Below are 20,064 nucleotides of genomic sequence, written 5' to 3' on the forward strand. Positions count from 1 at the left end.
TTTGAAGTTTCGCTAATTTTTCACAAAATAGTTATATACACAATTTAGTCACGTGCAAATGAGAGAATCGATTATGTCCCTCACTCACTATTTCTTCTGTTTTTTATTGTTTGAATTATTCAATATTTCATTTTTACAGATTTGTCAATAAGGACCAATATGACTGAATCATAACATGTTAAACAATAGCAATTCCACATGTTCAGGGAGAAATAAAACTTTGTTTCACAGGACAAAGGGGAGAAAATTAGAATATTTCATACACGTATTTCATATTATAACATACAAAAGAAATAGTGAGTGAGTGATGACATCAGTTCCCTCGTACCAACTGGTATGTGCATATAACTGTTTTGTGAAATTAAGCGAAACTTAGAAATGACATAACTTGCTTATTTTACGTCCGATTTTGAGGAAGTTTTCAGTGCTATGCTTGTTGAATTTTCCCTTTTTACTCTAAAATCATTTTTTTGGGGGGTGTGGACTTGACCTTTAAATATCTTCTTTGCCATGTGTGCTATTGATAGTTAAATTTATATTGTACTTCTTTGTTGGAAATTAGAAAGACAAAAGTGAAACTGAAACTGTCGATTTTTGTTTTCATTAGGGGTAGCTAAATCGCCTTGTTTGCTCGAATTTTCTAGAAACATTGCAACGTATCCGAAACGGGGCCCCTTTAAATCATTAACATCATTACGTCACAGTTGCTTCATCAAAAAATTGTAAATTTTTAACAAAATTTTAAACAAAAGGAATCATTAAATCCTTTGCATTTTCACGTCACCATTTCCATTTTTCCACATCACATAATTATTTATTTTCTTCCGTTTTCCCAAATTTCATTTTCAATATGAATTCGTTCAAATCAATTTGTCATAACTTAAAAGAAAGTATACAAAGCAATAACTTGTGATGAGATACATACGCGTGTGACACATATAGGCTTCCCTTACAATATTAAAGGGATGGTCCGGGCTGAAAGTATTTATAGCTTAATAAATAGAGTAGAATTCACTGAGCAAAATGTCGAAATTTAATCAAAATGGGATAACAAATAACAAAGTTATTGAAGTTTAAAGTTTAGCAATATTTTGTGAAAACAGTCGTCATGAATATTCATTAGGTGGGCTGATGATGTCCCATCCCCACTTGTTCTTTTGTATTTTATTATATGAAATTAGGTTCATTCAATTTGTTTTCCTCCAAGAACTAGAAAAAATGGATTGACAACTGATTTAGTGCATTAGATATTTATTGCTGTAATTTATTTCATTATAAGGGAGACATATTATTCACACAAGTAATAATGAAAAATATATGATTTTATGTAATAACATAAGAAAACGGAAAGTGGGGATGCGACATCATCAGCCCACCTAATGAATATTCATAACGACTGTTTTCACAAAATATTGCTAAACTTTAAACTTCAATAACTATATTATTTGTTATCCGATGTTGATGAAATTTTCGGTTTTTTGCTCAGTAAATTCTACTCTATAATTAAGATATAAATATTTACAACCCGGACCATCCCTTTAACAATACAAAGAAGAAGAACAATGAAAAGGACTGGGAGAAATTTCCTTTCATTCCAAAAGTCACCTGTCATCATCTATCAAAACATATATTTCAATCAAAAAAACATATTCTTGTAATTCGCTCAGACGAATATTTATGTAAAATCGATATTCGTGCAATGTCACTGCAGCTCGAAGGGGGGGGGCGTATATTACTATGTTACTAGGATAACAATACGAACGAAGTATTTTATGAGTTACCATGGATACGAGGACATCACAGGAAGTAATTACTATGTTTTTTATTCTTGAATGACAGGATGCGGCATTGAAATTTATTACTTGCACCTTTCGTGGTTTTGTTTAAAATCCATGCCATCATTTTTGTATTTTGCATGTACCTATTTGCCAATCAACCTATTTTTCTGTTGCATTCAGCGTCTCTTTTTCATTTCATCCTCTTATGATTTCACAAAATGAAAGGAAAGCATGTCTATAATCCATTATACCCACAGTAAATATTAAAGAATAAACAATATATGAGAATCCTCCGGAGTTTCAGATCTTAAACAGTTGAAAGCTAACTTGGATCCCCTTCAGGATTTCAGTATGCTCCGGAAATGGTTTAATGACATAGCTCCGGCGACAATTGCTTAATTTATGCAAAATCTGCACGTTAAGTCAAACAAAGCCTCCAAAACTAAATAAATCACAATCCTTTGCATTATTCTAAAGCAAAAACTCTATTATAATCATAACTATAACCTTATACCCTCTGATATATTAAGACCGGATCAAATGTCGTGTCACTCAGGAGGTGTATAACATCCAAGAAAATGAAGAAAAAATGAGTATACTAAAGAAATACAAAGAGAAATTTGCTCCATACCGATCGTTAGTTTGAATGGTTTCTCATCGTTCGGTTTGGCGTCGGATTCGTTGGTGTGACCAAGCATTAAAGGTTCCACGACATTTGCTCCTGCGACATTTGCTCCGCTCTAAATTACACACACTGAGACTAATCGAATGACCACCTTCAACTCTAGGTTTAAAGGGATGGTCCGGGCTGAAAATATTTATATCTTAATACATAGAGTAGAATTCACTGAGCAAAATGCCGAAAATTTCATCAAAATCGGATAACAAATAATAAAGTTATTGAAGTTTAAAGTTTAGCAATATTTTGTGAAAACAGTCGTCATGAATATTTATTAGGTGCGCTGATGATGTCACATCTCCACTTTCCGTTTTCTTATGTTATTACATAAAATCATAATTTTTTCATTATTTCATACTTGTGTGAATAATATGTCTGACTCTCCCTTATAATGAAATAAGTTGCAGCAATAAATATCTAATGCACTAAATCAGTCGTCAATCCAATTTTTCTAGTTCTTGGAGGAAAAAATTTGAATAAAGCTAATTTCATATAATAAAATACAAAAGAACAAGTGGAGATGTGACATCATCAGCCCACCTAGTGAATATTCATGACGACTGTTTTCACAAAATGTTGCTAAACTTTGAAATTCAATAACTTTGTTATTTGTTATCCGATTTTGATGAAATTTTCGGCATTTTGCTCAGTGAATTCTACTCTAATTATTAAGATATACATACTTTCAGCCCGGACCATCCCTTTAACACTATATACCCTACCCTAAACCTTATATAAAAACCCATCGCAACCCTAATCCTAACCATACAGCTTAGACGAAATTGAGATCGGAGCCATTATCGCTGGAGCAAATGTCGTGTTACACGGATTACATGTAAGCTTAGAATAATGGTGATATGTGAACTGAATCAAGAAAATAACTAGAAGAAATGAGAAATAAATTAAGTCATTACTAAAATAAAGAAATCAACCAAATTACAAACAAAGAGAATGAAAAAATCACACACGAAACAGATGCGAACTGAATTTTATGTCAGATATCACTGATATCACCCCCCCCCCATGCATAGGCCCTACATTATACGAGATGGCGTGCCTATAAGCATGGTCCATCATGCTTAAGCTAAACAACACAAAATATTGACACCTTTACGTGCAATAACTCTTGACCTTGCGGGGAGGAAAGGATTGTTGGTTTGTTTCCATGGAGATGGTAATAACGATTTTTTTTTTAATTTTTTAGATACGATCGCATCCCTGATTATTTGTGCGTTCAGAACACGGTGTCCATGGTCAGAAATCTACGCATGCGCACTTCCGCATGAATTATGTTACTTGCATTAAAACTCGATCAATATTATTAGTATTGTCTATTTTCATCTCACTGAATACGTCAGTCCTTGTTCTGGTTTTACCAATAACCTGCTTCTTCTGCGGGTCAGAAGAACTAGATAAAATGCAATATATTGATATCAATATTGATTTTCTATGGTAACATGATAAATATAAACAATTATTCATGATACAGTACGGTAGGAATAAATGAGCATATTAAATTATTTCATTTTGTAATATATTGATATATTTTTCATTAAAATTATAAATTGATCAAATAGTTATTGATGACAATGATGTTGCTGTCGATTATGAAAATTATAAAAATGATAAAAATAATGATAATGGTGATGATGATCATGAAGATGAAGAAGATCATTATTATCATCATCATTGTGAAAATAATGATTATAGTAATAATAATAATAATAACAATGATAATAATAATAATAATAATAATAATAATGATAATAATAATAATAATACATTAATGATAACAGTGAAAGATTTTGTTTTCATTTATTGCATGTCTATATCCTTTAATGGGATTGGATAGCTATTGATGTAAATTTCACAGAGAGATGGATATCAGTGATATTTTGCAAACCATCAGCTAATTCTATACAAAGTATCCGGAAATAGTACATTCAGTAATTCAATCAGATACATTCAGAGCGCTTCATTAAAGGGTTTGGCCAATTCGTTTTCAATGGGTTACATCAAGGCGCACGTTGCTTTGTTGGGCAAGGACAATTCAAAAGAAACTACAGAAACGTTGTGATCCACTTCAAGCGAATTAGCCACATTCTATCATAGGATATTTTAGCAATATCTTCGCAGACGCTTTCTGTAACACTGATAATCTTTTTTTGTCAAAAGCCCTTCATAACAAAGCAGTCTTTGTCGAAAATCGGCGAATCTGGACAAACGACATATTTGCAATTTTTCGTCCGGTTCGAATCTTAAGAACGATGTGTTGTGCCGGTTCACCAAATTTCGACAATGACCTCTAATCTGTCCATTATAATTTTGACTTGCACATTCAAAGGAATAGGTGCGTTGTAGAAAGCGTCTGCGAAGTAGATGCTAAAATACGCTAAAAATGACCTATATGATTGCATCAGACTTCGGGGGCAAACCGCCGTGAAGTGCTTATCTTAACCGTTGATCTGTGATCGCCCATGCTAGAGGTGCCATGAGCCTAATTACATCAGGAGGGCTAAAGATATTCGTTCGACCCAACCCATTCGAATTTTTCAAATTTGATATTGCTGATTGACAAAAGTGTATGAATATGATTCAAAATCTAACACTGATTCTAGAAATGGTAACTACTGAACTTCCTTTGCCCAAATTGGGAAGACATATCAATGATTTGGAACTATTTTTTGACTGGCGGAAGAATTGGGGCTATTTTACTGTTTCAGTTGATGAATTTGATCCCGTCATAGTTATCTTCATAAATGGCGATTTATTTTTAAAATGAGCTGGCTACGATACCCTTCTCTGGTCAGATATGGAATGTCAGATATATATCCTATCCAAAGGTAGTAAACATTCGACCCTCTAATTTCACATTTATTTTTTATGAATTTTTCTTAAGTGCCATTTTAACACACAAGTCTATGGGGAATGTTTTACGCGCGTGAGACCGTCAGTCCGTTTCTACCACTAAACATGCTAAAGGTTTCCAATCAAATATTTCACCACTATGGTGACGTCTGAGTCCCGTTATACAAAGAGTTGCGATTGATCCGAACATCATCGAGTATAATATGGAAATCCATCATTGCCATAATTTTCCCGACAGGAAATCTTGCAAAAATGTCCTTTGATAACAAAGAGGAGAGCAATTACAAGGAGACAATTAACGTATGAGTATACATCATACCATGGAAACATTTTGAACAAATATGCATTTTCAGATGTTGGCGTTACCAGCTTTCCATAGTTGTGATTGACTGGATCAATCCGAACTCTTTGTAAGAAATTTGCCCTGATGGCTGTAATTAGTTCGGAACGTTTCAGTGGCGGGAAAAGTGATATAGAGTTCATCAATATTAATGATTGACAAGGTCTGTTGAGCGTATTTTTTTGTTCTCGTGTAAAATAGAAAAGTTTGAGCTATTAATTCATTAAATTTTCATTAGAAAAGCACGTGGTATATTTTGCCCGTTGCCATGGTATTACAGACTTCGTGAAAAATAAATAGGCCTGCCTGTACATACGGATCACTGCTTTCCATTAGCAAAATTGGTGCGCGCAATGTTTTTGTTGGCTACTTCACTGAGGAATGACCTGTATTCGGACTCAATGAATTATGCTTATTCCTTTCCATGTTTTCTATTTTACACTGCTTCTCTTTGCAATACCAATCCGTTTATTTGTATCTGATTTATATATTACTTTGTATTATGTTTTTTTTTTTAATGGAAATAAAAATTAAGAATTGAATTGAATGGCATTGAGATCCACTGTACATAATATGACAACGTATTTCAAATCTGGTATATCTAACTATAAATGATCAATATCTCACTTGTTGAGTCTATTTGACATGGAGAGAATTTTATTCTAAATCGGGCTTGAAATGATGTAATCTATACATTATAGGAAGCGCTGGCATCGAGAAAAGGCACGTGTAAATAATAACAAAATGAGAATCTGTGACAATAGAGATTGTAGAAGGTAACTGAAACTGGAAGAGAAAACACTTAAAGCTTGCAAACTATATATTCCTTCTCGGTGGCATATCCATAAATACCATGAATACCAAATTTGGCAATGTTGAGTGGGAAGAAAAATCTGAAGTTAGTAGAATATCCCCCCTTGTGTAATCATGGTCATTGCATCTGCTGTTGAAAGCAAAGCAATATCATTCTTCTTTTTTTCTGAACATGCTGAATGTCTAATTTCAGCCGGTTAAGTATTTTGCTTTTTTTGTACTCTTTGTGTGTCGATAATGTTCTTTCCATGTGAATCCACTAACGTATTAGTGATTCAAATTTCATGAGATTATATTGGAATCGTCTTATGTAAGTTATTTTAGTAAATCTCTTCCTTTATCGATGTTATTATCAACCGAAATTAGTCAATGTTTTTTTTTAATATTGTTAGGACTTTGGGATATTCCCCCAAGTGACGTCATAGTAGAATTAAACTTAGCTCATCTCGTTCAAAAGTTCGCTTTTAAAATTTATTTTATATTAACCTATTAACTTTTATTTTCAGCATATTGATACAATTATATTATAGGACTAATACTACTATAGTCGAGATGAATATAAAACAGTGAAATATATTACAAAGTTAATACAAATCTATTACAAAATAAGTATCGCCCCATTATATCTGTATTCTAAAACATTTTTTAATGCATCAAAATGAACTATTTGATTAATTTTTTTTTAAAGCAATCGCATGGGAAATATAAGAGATTTTGGATAAGAAAAAAATATGTCACCGCAATCATGCAGCGATAAAAGATCCACATCTTATACTATTATTTTGTGAAAATTGACTTTTGCCAGTGGTTCAATTAGGATGATGATCTGAGGAGCTAAACAATTGATACAATTATAATGAGAGCAGAAGTCATTGTAACCAGACATGCCCTTCATTTTGTATCGATTAGCAAACCGATTTCATTAATATAATAAAAAAAGACAAGGTAAAGAAAATAAAAAATGAAAATAAATTAATGGATTTGTAAAGCGTGGAAACATCTTTATTCATCAGATCATTAAAATAATGATTCCGGCAGTTGGAGGCAAATGTGAGGCCCACCATTGGCGGTATTTCTTTCTGCCACACTGCATTCTCATGTATTTTATTTGTTTTGTTGTAATTTTTCATCTAATTCCTATAGAAAATACAAAAACGGCGTCATTAACAGGGACTGCTGAACGAATTTGAAAGTGAAGGGGGGGGGGTGAACGTAAATAAAATTTTCACAAATATTGTACATGGTTACTGGAAAAGTGGGTCAGTCCCCACCATTTTTTACCTCACCATTTTTACTTCTGCAATTTTAACCCGACACCGTATTGTAGGCCTATACTTATTTTATTTTATCTAATGTAATTCCAAGATGGGGAATCGTACTCTATTCAATATCGTCAAGAGGGATGAAGGTCGAGAATAATTACTCTATCCGTACCAGTCGGTTACGAATATACGGTCTCATGCAAAACGGTACTTATCGTTGACATGCAAAATATACTACAGTTAATTGGGCATATATTAATGGGCAATTTGATGTTCAAATTGTTTTGTTTATCGACGGCGAATGCTGGAAGGTGAGATATAATTACTTCCTGCAGTGTATAACACCTTCCGTAGTTTAAACACTATATTTATGATGTTCGATTTCATAGTTTCTTCTGCATTTTCTACTTTAAAAAACAGTAATTGCATTTGTGGCAATAAATCAAAAGTAGAGTGCAACAATTGATATCATTCTAAATAAACACAATTTACCTCCTTTATAGTCAAATAGTAAAGGATTGCAAGGAGAAAAGAAATTGTTTTGATGAGCAGATTAATGCTAGAAAAATGGATTAAAATACGTTGAATACATTTACTATAATTCATAAAGATAAGAATCTAATTGCGTAATCTCTTTTTTTCGAACTTCTGATATCATAACCCACCCAAAAATATTTGAATCTGAGTTAATGATATTTGCTGGCTGCTTAAAGATAATCAACTAATATACTATTTTCACAGATTAAAGCAAATTAAAATATGTACCGAATATATGATAGGATAAATAATAAACCTCACAAGATCTCGACATTTTTTTATTCTCTTAGCTTCAATCGCTCACCATTATTGCCATTGTACCGGATGGGTCATGAAACCATCGACCCCTCCTCATCCCCATTAGCCTTTCTCCCTTTATTTTACCATATATTTTAAAATGCCATTTTCACATTTCATTTTGTTTTATTTTATCAAACCAGATCTTTTTTGTTGAAGTAAGTATAGTATTAACATCATTTACTACTTTATCTTGTAGTGGCGGTCTTCCCCTCAGTGTGGGTGTGTGTATTTTTCCACTCCCCCACCCCACACACACACACCCACATAAACACCCACACCCTACATACATACCTATCTATTTGATACATATATACGCACACAAAAAACGTTCTTTTAAAAACTATACATTACGTAAGCGGTATTCTTATGCAAATTCCTGCCAAATTATTTTTAAATAGAAAGTTTCCTATTTGTGGTGAGCAAATATGGAACATGGATAGCTGATGGTTTCCATCTCTTGATAGTCCGTTACGTAACAGGTGCCCTTTCCATTTGCAGCACGTGAAGGCATTGTATGTTCAATGCAGCTCCGTGACATAACGTAGGTCAATGGACACATGACTGCGCCATCATCCGTCACATTCTTGTGCCAAGGGGTACCATGAATGCTTATAATTTTATCTTTAAATAGATATTGATATTGATAAAGATAATGATAATGATAATGATAATGATAATGATAATGATAATAATAATAATAATAATAATAATAATAATAATAATAATAATAATAATAATAATAATAATAATAATAACAATAATAATAGTAGTGATGATGATGATGATGATGCTGCTGCTACAATGATGATAATAATAATAATGATAATAATAATAACAATAATAATAATAGTGATGATGATGATGATGATGCTGCTGCTGCATTGGCCTATTTAGAATAGAAATTAGTACAGCATTAGTGCTTAAGGGGCAAGATGCCTAACTAACGTGTGTTGCAAAAGTAATTATTCTTCTCCTTCCCTCCTTATTATTCGTTATTATCATTCTGCTCTTCTTCTTCCTCATCCTTCTAATCATCATCATCATTATCATCATCATCGTTAAAATCTTCTTTGATTTTCTACTTCTCCCTCCTTTTCATTCTTCTTCTTCTTCTTCTTCTTTTGCTTCTTCTTCTTCTTCTTCTTCTTCTTCTTCTTCTTCTTCTTCTTCTTCTTCTTCTTCTCCGCCTCCTCCTCCTATTTCTATTTCCATTTCTTCTATTTATTCTTCTGCTTCTTTATTTTGCTGTACTCGTTCAACCCGCCGCTGGATGTCGAGTATAACCACATTTCTTTCTATAAAGACCAAACTAAAACAATGGTCAGGAATTGTTCAGTTTAGTACGCAAAGGTAAATAAAAATCAGAACTGAATTTAGTAGACGAATACATTCTTACAAATTCGGTGCTGAGCAGGAAGAGTTCACTTTAAAATCTGCCAGTGAGATACTGTATCCATTAAAACAGCGCCATCTCTCGTTTAAAACAATATTGTGATTTTGAGACTATGTCGGCTTGATTAATTCGTATTTTTTTAATGCGCAATAATAATTGGATCACCGGAGAAAGGAAACTTTTAAGCTCGGAAGTTAGAAGTACCGATAATTATATAGGTATATTTTATTCAATCTGCATAATCAGAAAAAGAAATGAAAAAACATCATTAGTATGCTGAAAATACATTTATTTTGTCAAAAACATTATTTGATTCATGTTGTTATACGGTTCGATTAACTGAATATAATTATCGTTCAAAGTCCATGCCTTAATTGCATGACAGCTATTTTATGTATTTAAACTGAATTATGTTTATATGTAAACCTTGTCTTAATTGTTATGATCTTGCTATGTTGTCATTTAGAAGTATATTTGTTCAAACTGAAATCAAGTCTTCATTGACTAATTATTTGTGTACAGAAACTTTCTTAAAAGAAATAGTTCCTTTCGTCTAAATTTTAAATGTAAACATTCTTCAAAAGAATTCAGTACCTCTGATGACTCGTATAATTATTCATGAGTCTGTGAGCAGTAAAATAGGGCTTATTTTATGTAAATTATCGCCTTATATCATTTGCTCTCAAAAATCGTAAAGGGGGGTCCAGGCTGAGAGTATGAATAGCTTAATAAATAGAGTAGAATTCACTGAGCAAAATGCCGAAAATTTCATCGAAATCGGTTTACAAATAACAAAGTTCTTGAATTTTAAAGTTTAGAAATATTTTGTGAAAACAGTCGTCATGAATATTCAATAGGTGGGCTGATGATGTCACATTTCCACTTGTTCTTTTGTATTTTATTATATGAAATTAGGTTTATTCAAATGTTTTCCTCCACGAACTAGAAAAATTGGATTGACAACTGATTTAGTGCATTAGATATTTATTGCTGCAACTCATTTCATAATAAGGGAGACATATTATTCACACAAGTATGAAATAATGAAAAATTATGATTTTATGTAATAACATAAGAAAACGGAAAGTGGAGATGTGACATCATCAGCCCACCTAATGAATATTCATGACGACTGTTTTCACAAAATATTGCTAAACTTTAAACTTCAATAACTTTATTATTTGTTGTCCGATTTTGATGAAATTTTCGGCAATTTGTTCAGTGAATTCTACTCTATTTATTAAGCTATTCATACTTTCCGCCTGGACCACCCCTTTAAGATTCAAAGTAGATAAAAGACACATTTCAGGAAGTTTATAGGATAAATATTCCTCGAAATAGGCGGATAATCCATGTTTTTTGCATTTACATTAGAAACGTTTGGATCTCCGTTTAAATTATATCATCATCATTTGCCAGATGTCTAAGCTTTAGGTCGATACCAAATTTAGCTGCCCGTTTTGCCCGTTTTCATGTTAGAGCCGATTTTATTTGACACAACACCCCCAAAACCTATTCAAAAACGGTCATTTTTATACCATGCAGTCATCGCAGCGCACCGTGTGGGGTGTACATTGCCGTTCATTTTTGCACGGCGAGGACGATTCCCCTTCCATTCTATGAAAATGACATGAATTCCAGGCATAATGCAAACAAAATAAAGGTTGATAACGCATATAAGGGGTACCCGCCCCTCTTCCAGAGATAAAAGTTACTTGTAGAATAATTTCTACAAAATCCCTCCTCATAGTAAAACATTCGTGGTGTTATATACCCTGCGTTTTACCCAAGTCTACACCGCTTGATAAAGCACGGTTAATATTTTCCAGATTTTTAAGTATTTTTTAAATCTAATGATCATTTTGATGCCATAAAATTATTTTCAGGATCTCATACACACTTTTTAGGCATGAGAGAAGTATAAACCAACATTCACTCTCACTGGTCAATCTTAAAGTAACACATAACACAAAGTTTATGTACTGCACATTGTTTAGCGTAATTTGTCTTTTCACAGATAGGTTTTAAGTAGCCAATCAAAATTTGGTATCAAAGTGACGTCATATCGGTTTAAATCATGTTCAGTCGATTCTACGCCCAAAATTACCTTTAATCAACATGTTAAAGTAAAAATATACCACGGAATATAATTTTGGCGCACTTTCAACTCATTCTGGCCCACTGTGCGCCGTTTTAACTTGCTCTTCTACGGTCTACATGAGGATCCTAACGAGAATATATTTTAAGTCATCCGCAAGTGCATCGTTGACCTGGGAATAGACGCAGACGAAGCGGCCAACATGGCGTTTGTTAACGCTCATCGCCTTCTCCGACGCGCAACTCATGACGCAATATTTCAACCCACAGCGCCCAACCCAATAATCGTCAAACTCAAATTTGTGTATATGACCGACCGAAATAAAGTTCTGTCGGCCTTCGAGAATAGAGATCGACGACCACGAGTCAACGTGCAACCCCTACCTGGTAGTCCTACTCCAAAACGCATCTCGATCCGCACAGACCTCTGCCCTCAAGGCCAGACGCGGTCATCTCGCAAAGGTTGCATAATTATGACATGAGAAAAAAGGATGGCGTGTCGACCAAAATATTTCTTAAGAACACCAAGGTTTGTCTTCAATGGAAACCAAAAGGAGCATCCACTTGGAATGACTACCAGCACCAGGATGAGTAAACGAAATTCTTCTTCATGATTATTTCCATGTATGCTTGAAAAAAAAAATGTTATCAAGCAAGAAAAAAGGAAACAAACAATGATTTGCTGTTTACCTTAAAATATTCAAGCAAGTTTTTGACAGCTATTTCTCAATTATTCTCACGAAAATCGATTTTCTGTATTTATTAAATATGAGCGGTAAACAAATACATGTATTTATTATGACTAGTAGCTACATGTACTTACCTGCATACAGTTCAACCTCTCAGATACTTTAGTTACATCACTTCCAGTAATGGTGCTTTGGTTTACAATTCATACAGGAAAAAACAACTTTGTAGCATCTTCTTTAGGGGCATTTCAGACTCAAGATGTATGAACAGTAAACCTATGTTTCTTTATGTACTGTCTAACCCCTCAGTTACTTTGGTTACTCCATCTCCAGAAATGGCTGCTTTAGTCATGTTTACAATTCATGCATTAAAAATGTAGCATCTTACTTCTAGGGATATTTCATACTCTTCAGACTTAAGATGTATTCACTGAAGATACATACCGATATTTATCATACTTTTGTTGTTTAACCCCTCAGTTGCTTTGGTTACTCCACCATGCAAAAATGGCTGCTTTTGTTTATAATATAAAAATAAAATTGTAGCATCTTACTTCCCAAGGGATATTTCATACTCTTCAGACTCAAGATGCACCAACTGAAAACATATACCTTCATTTATCATGACTAAACTTGGTTACTCCATTTCCTAAAGTGTTTGTTTTGTTACAATTTGCCAAAATATTTGTCTACGTTTTATTCAGCATTTGACTTCTTTGGGGTTATTGAAGCCTTTTTCAATTATTCTAATTCATTGGAGTCCACCTCGTTGATGTTACCGAGATATTCCTACATTGCTAATGTTTTGCTTAAACTTTTTCTTAATTCGTTGTTATTTTGTTGTTGACATATGTCTTTACATACGGACGATAAAATATACCTGTATTTCATCACGACATACATAATCGAATCTGTCAGTTAGTTTGGTTACTCAACTATCTGAAATGGCTGCTTTTGCTTACATTTTATACAGAAAAAAACTTCTTATCCATGTCTGTATTTATCATGAATAAAATATACAGTTGGGTATGCCAAATACTTTGGTTATTCCATTTTTGGAAATAGCAGATGTTTGTCTAAAGTTCCAAGTTTCCTTTATTTTATTTGTCTAAAATCTATTTAAAAACAACAATTTATACAGTCTAACTATTGTGTGGGTATTTCAGACTCTTTTGGGTCATACATTGAAGTATATCTTGTTGATGTTTTCATTGGAGTTTCTCTCGTTAATGTAATCGAGATATTCTGCTTTTTTGCTTATAACCCTATTCTGAATGATTTGTGATATGTTTCATTATCTGGGCGTCAATCTGACATTTATTCACGTCGATTCAATATTATACGAAGATTATCTGATTTTAGAGGTTATCCCTTATGTACATGTACTTACTTTTGAAAAATAAAAAATCGTCATTGACGCCCATCAGGTACGAAGACATTTTGAATATGCTGTACCAGAAAAGTGGTCTAACACATTGACAACGGTTGATACTTACATTCAACACTTAACCAGCTAAATGTACTATTCTGTATATACTTTTGGAATTGCCTATCATATTAACATGATCAGATGTATATATCTTCATGTATAGTCATATCTGAATTCTGGTTATTTCAAAAGCCTTCCCAAACTATTCAAGCTGTTTCGTAACTCAACTGTAGTCAGGGTTAGACATTTCCCTTTTATTATATATTTTATTTTCTTGACTTTTTCAGGAGTACATCTTTTTTCAACATAACCGAAATGTTTGATATGCTGACAGAATAGATCTACATGTAATTTCGTCTATACATGTACATCTTTGAATCATATTTATCATGACTCAATTTGTTTGTGATAATATGACAGTTTACATTATCATGTCAGCTAGATTAATCTAACCATTTCACCACATTCAAGCCAAAATTAAACCAAAGAGTATCTGTTTATTATTCTACTTTCAAAATTGTCTAGCTTGTTTGTAACTGAAGTGAAAAACCTTTTAGATATTCCTCCTTTCGCAGGGTCTATCCATGTCTATTTCAAACAGGACCTATATACAGAATCTCTCTAATATGGTCAAAGTAATATTGATAAAAAAATAGATATATTGTGATAGGTTGACAGTTTATGTCAGATCAGTATATGAACGTGAATTATAAAATACGCATTCTCTAATATCAAAATCTTGAGATTTGTTTTTTATTTGGGAAATGTATATATTTAAAAAAAACAATCATTTTTGCATCTATTCAAGAAACGTTGATCTTTCTGCAAAATCTGTAACCAAATAGGAAATATAAAGAATTCGAGCCTTTTTTCTGTTATGACGATTTCCGAAATGGTTGACTTTTTCAACATATTTAGTAGGATTTCATTGAATCGGAGCTAGTCCTCGTGTATCATACTCATTTTTTTTTTTAAATACGTTCTTGAACATAACTATGACATTCTAAAGTCGATGACATTTTTCAATTCTCAATACAGGACTACATTTTTTTTCTCATTCTCCATAAGAATTTTCTGTTGTCACGATATGTAACCCCTGGTATCCTGAATTTATTTATCAAAAGGACTCTATGACACTAAGCGATTCTTTTATTGCAATATTCTCAAATGGTCACTTTGTTCTCTGTTGAATTGTTTTCTGATTTTGTTTTATTAATACTGGTTTTTTCCACATTAGGGGTCTATTTTAATTTTAATATGCTCAAAATATCTGATAATCTTTTAGCTTCGCTTGAACTCGCTGCACACAGCAGTGTGTAAATCTAAGTGTTGCAACCCATTTTCCCGAGAAGCTTATATTATGCAAGATTTCCTTTGAATAGTCGTGTGGTACATGTGCATACTATTACTGAAATTTTCTCACAATCATTAGGTAAATGAGATCCCTTGTCGAAAGTAATTTCTGTAGTATCTATGCCCTTGCTGTATTTGTATCTCCCTGCTTGTATTAATCATTTGCATACTTTCTATGTTCCATGTCAACGTTTGCCTATTTCGATCACCTTGTTCCATTTACTATTTCACTTTCACTGTGAATTTTCAATGTATATGTAGGCTACATGCATGTTAACATACTCGACAGTATAGGCCTATACTGTAGATTAATGACCTGGACACACCTTTCACCCCAAATTCACTACTCCTTATTTCAAACCGAAGTTTATTCAACCTTTTATGAATATAAATGACATATTCATGAATAATGAAGTGTTTACACTGCGAACGAATTTAATTCAGCTTTCAATACAGCCAAAATTGATAAACCAACCGACTTTAGCTTTATGCACATAAATATCAGAAGCTTGCAAAAAAAATTGATACTTTCAGTGAGTTTCTATCTATTGTGAATACATTTCCCTTTACCTTAATCGCCATATCAGAAACCTGGTTACACTCAACTTCACCAACCATTTTTAATATTGACAATTATACATTCAAACATAGTGATCGTAAACGTGGAATGTGAGGGGGTGTCGCTTTTTATATTCATAATGATTTACATTTCAAAATAAGACATGACATTCAACTTGAAGGTATAGTATCTTTATTCATAGAAATTATTGATGATTACAATAAAAACAAATTAGTCGGTGTAATCTATAGACCACCAAATAACATCGCTAACATATTTTTCGATAAATTGGAATCCTGTCTTGAAACAATATCACACGAAAACAAGGATATTTATATCTTAGGAGATTTCAACATAGACATATCAATGCCTTACTCTCCTCTTGGCCAAAAGTAAATTAATTTGTTTTCATCATTTTCCTTTAAACCTCTCATAAATAAATCAACGCGGATAACAAGTACATCACACACAATAATATACAATATATTTTGCAATGCAAATTTATTAAAATAATAACCTCAACGGTAAAATTTACTACGACATTTCTGACCATCTACCAATCTTTACGATATGCCGAGATTATAAACATTTACATAAACCACACAATAAAGGAAAAGTCACCCGGCGAAAAGAAACTAAACATAACATAGATGCTCTTAAACTGATTTGAGTGCAGAGGGCTGGGAAGATGTTTTTAATGAAGATAATGTTAAAAGATCATATGATATACATGTATTTTTAAATAAACTTCTTCAATAATATGACAAAAATATACCTCTGACTAGAATCAACCCAAGTAAAAAGAAGAATAAACAACCATGGATTACCCAAGGTATAATTAGATCAATATTCATTCGTAATCGATTATATAAGATATCGCTTAATGTCCCACTTAAGAACATAATTATAAACAAATACAAAAAATATCGAAATAGATTAACATCGGTAATCCGTCTAGCTCGTAAATCGTATTTTTCTAACAAAATAGAAAACAACAAAGATAATAACAAAACATGTGGAACACAGTCAATGAAATGTTAGGTAAAAAAAACGCATGATCTTAATAATGTTGATTTCCTTCTAAAGGGGGCATAAAACGCAAGATCCTTCCGAAATTGCTAATTCATTAAAAAAAAATTCACCAATGTTGGCCTGCATTTGTTTTTTTTTCACTACTTTGTCTTATCCTTAAATTGTATTCATGTCTATATTTTGTTATGACACTGCTATCAATTTGTCACATTACAATGTACTTTAATGTCATACTACGATTATGTTTATGTATTGTAAATTTATATTGACTTCACAATAAATGCAGAAACTCCTGCAAAAAAAATTGTTGAGGAGATTCTCTTCACGGCCACATTGAACAAGAGATTCAAATCATTGCCACACTAAACCACATTAAGGTATAGCAAGGAAAACAAAATACCACATCATTGTCACACTAGAGTTGTTTCAGATATACACGAATCGTTTATGACATCTCTCTTTCTGTCATTTTCTTGTCTTCTTTTTCTTCTCTTTTCCTATATCTTTTCCCTTTATTTTCCTTTAATTTCTCCCTCACGTCTATTCTTTTTCTTTCTCCCCTCTTTCCTTTTCACCCTTCCATTTCTTCCCTTGTCCCTTTCCTTTATTTCCCTCTCTTTGTTCACAGACTCTTTCCTTTCTATTAATTCATGTTTTCCACTCTCTTTCCACCCCCTCCCCTTTATGATATTTTTGCTCCATAGTCCTCACTGGGATGGTTCTCTATGACTTGATCCACCATTTCGTTTGATAGGACATATTTCACCCCCCCAAAAAAAATAAAAAACCCACACAATTATACGGTGATATACAGAAACAATCAAATGAATACAATAAATTGACAGCAATACATTGTAAAAATAACGATATATACAATGCACATAATGGAGGTCGTTACCTCTATGACGAACGTTGATGTTTTATTATAGTAGACCGGCCAAAAGTAAAAAAGTGCTCTAGATAAGGATTCGACGGCAAAATTTGTTAATGCTTGGCATCCCAGCTAAAAGTCTTGCAAAAATACCCAGGAATAGCGTACGGCCGGATGCCAAGCGCAATTTTGCGTGAAAGTGTCATTTTTAGCGTAAAAACTGAAAGAATGTCGAAAATCACGCATTTTGATATTTTGACGGATTATCATCATATTTTTAATTATCTTTGATATGAAATTATTTTTATTCAGAGTTACAAATTATAAGTTTCATAAATATGCATTTTAAATTTGAATATTACACACACATATATGGCACAGGGAAACATAAAACTGCGATTTCCTCAAAATAAAAGTTTGTGAAAACTATCAATAGTTTGAAGTTTTTTTACGCAGCTTAAATTCTTCGATTTAACTGCGTTTATCCATCAAATGTATAGTAAATGTCCTAATGTCACAAATATTTAAAGAATTTTCAAGTAAGATGGAAGATATCTCACTTTATGTTATGCGAAAGGAGACAATGTGCATTTTACCAGGCGCGCATTTTGAAAGAAAAATTGAAAATACCGTACATTATGTACATAATTACATGTATAAGTACATACTAAAGCGAGTTTTTAATTACATGTATAAGTACATACTAAAGCGAGTTTTTAATTGAATAGCACAATTTGTCAATTCTTTGCATCCCAGCTAAAAGTCTTGCGGAAATACTGAGGAATAACGTACGGGTGGATGCCAAGTGCACTTTTGCGTGAAAGTATCATTTTTAGCGTAAAATCTGAAAGACTGTCGAAAATCACGCATTTTGATATTTTGACGGGATTTGTAAGAAATTGTGATTCCCTTTGATATGCAATCATTTATATTTGGACTTTCAAATTATAAGTCTACTAAATATGCATTTCAATTTGGAATATTACACACATATATATGGCAATATGACATAAAAAAATAGTGATTTTACTAAAAATAAAAGTTTGTGAACACTATCAATAGTTCTAATTTTTTACAATTTAAATTCTTCGATTTAAATTGGTTCATCTATTGAATATCGATCGTTTCTAATGTCACAAATATTAAATGAATTTTCAAGTAAGATGGAAGATATATTTTCTGAAAGGGGACATGCAAAATTTATCGGGAATGGGGAGGGGAGCATTTTGAATGTAAAATTGAAGATACTGTAAATTATTAACATAATTACATGAATAAGTACATACTTAAAACGAGTTACAAAATTTCTTGCCGCAACTGCCTCTCCCCCCCCCCCGCTGCCTAAGGTCATGTATAGTGTCCGAAAGGATTACATGGAGCTGAAAGTGTCCCGTTTTCAAGATAATATACCACTAGCGTAAAGGGGGGGGGGGCAGACTGCCCCCGACGAGTCACAACTCATGCAGGGGATGTACCCCTCCCCCTGGCTTATTTAGTCCTGCTCTGCTATGCATGCAGGCGAGACAAAAATAGGTATTGCCTTGGCAACGGCCATATTTTTTTAGACTTTGATAATCCAATAATTGAAGTAAAATGTAGATTGACAGAGTAGTTTAAAAATGCTAATTCGATCGTTTTATTCATACATGTTTATTTTCTATGCACTAGCGTACCTACGGGGGGGGGCAGAGGGGGCAGTCTGCCCCCCTGACGAGTCCCAAACCCATGCAAAAGATGTATCCATGCCCCCCCCCCCCGACGAGCTTGAAGACCTTTCCCCCCCCCCCCCTGACGAGCTTAAAGACTTTTTTTGCTTGTCAAATTTTTTGGCCGACGGTTTTGCCCCCTCCCCACTGTGGAAAATCCTAGGTACGCTACTGTTTCTATGATTTTGGATATAGATATTCCTACAAAATTAATATTACCATGGTAACGGCAAATTAAATATCAGACTTATTTATGAATATCGCCACAGGTAGATTTACGTTCAGCACCAATTAATTCGCGGAAATAGCAAGAAGATCGAACTCTACAAAAGTAAACATAATCCTATATACTATCATG

This window comes from Lytechinus pictus, chromosome 12, assembly GCF_037042905.1.
Source record: "Lytechinus pictus isolate F3 Inbred chromosome 12, Lp3.0, whole genome shotgun sequence".
In the NCBI taxonomy this organism is placed as follows: domain Eukaryota; kingdom Metazoa; phylum Echinodermata; class Echinoidea; order Temnopleuroida; family Toxopneustidae; genus Lytechinus; species Lytechinus pictus.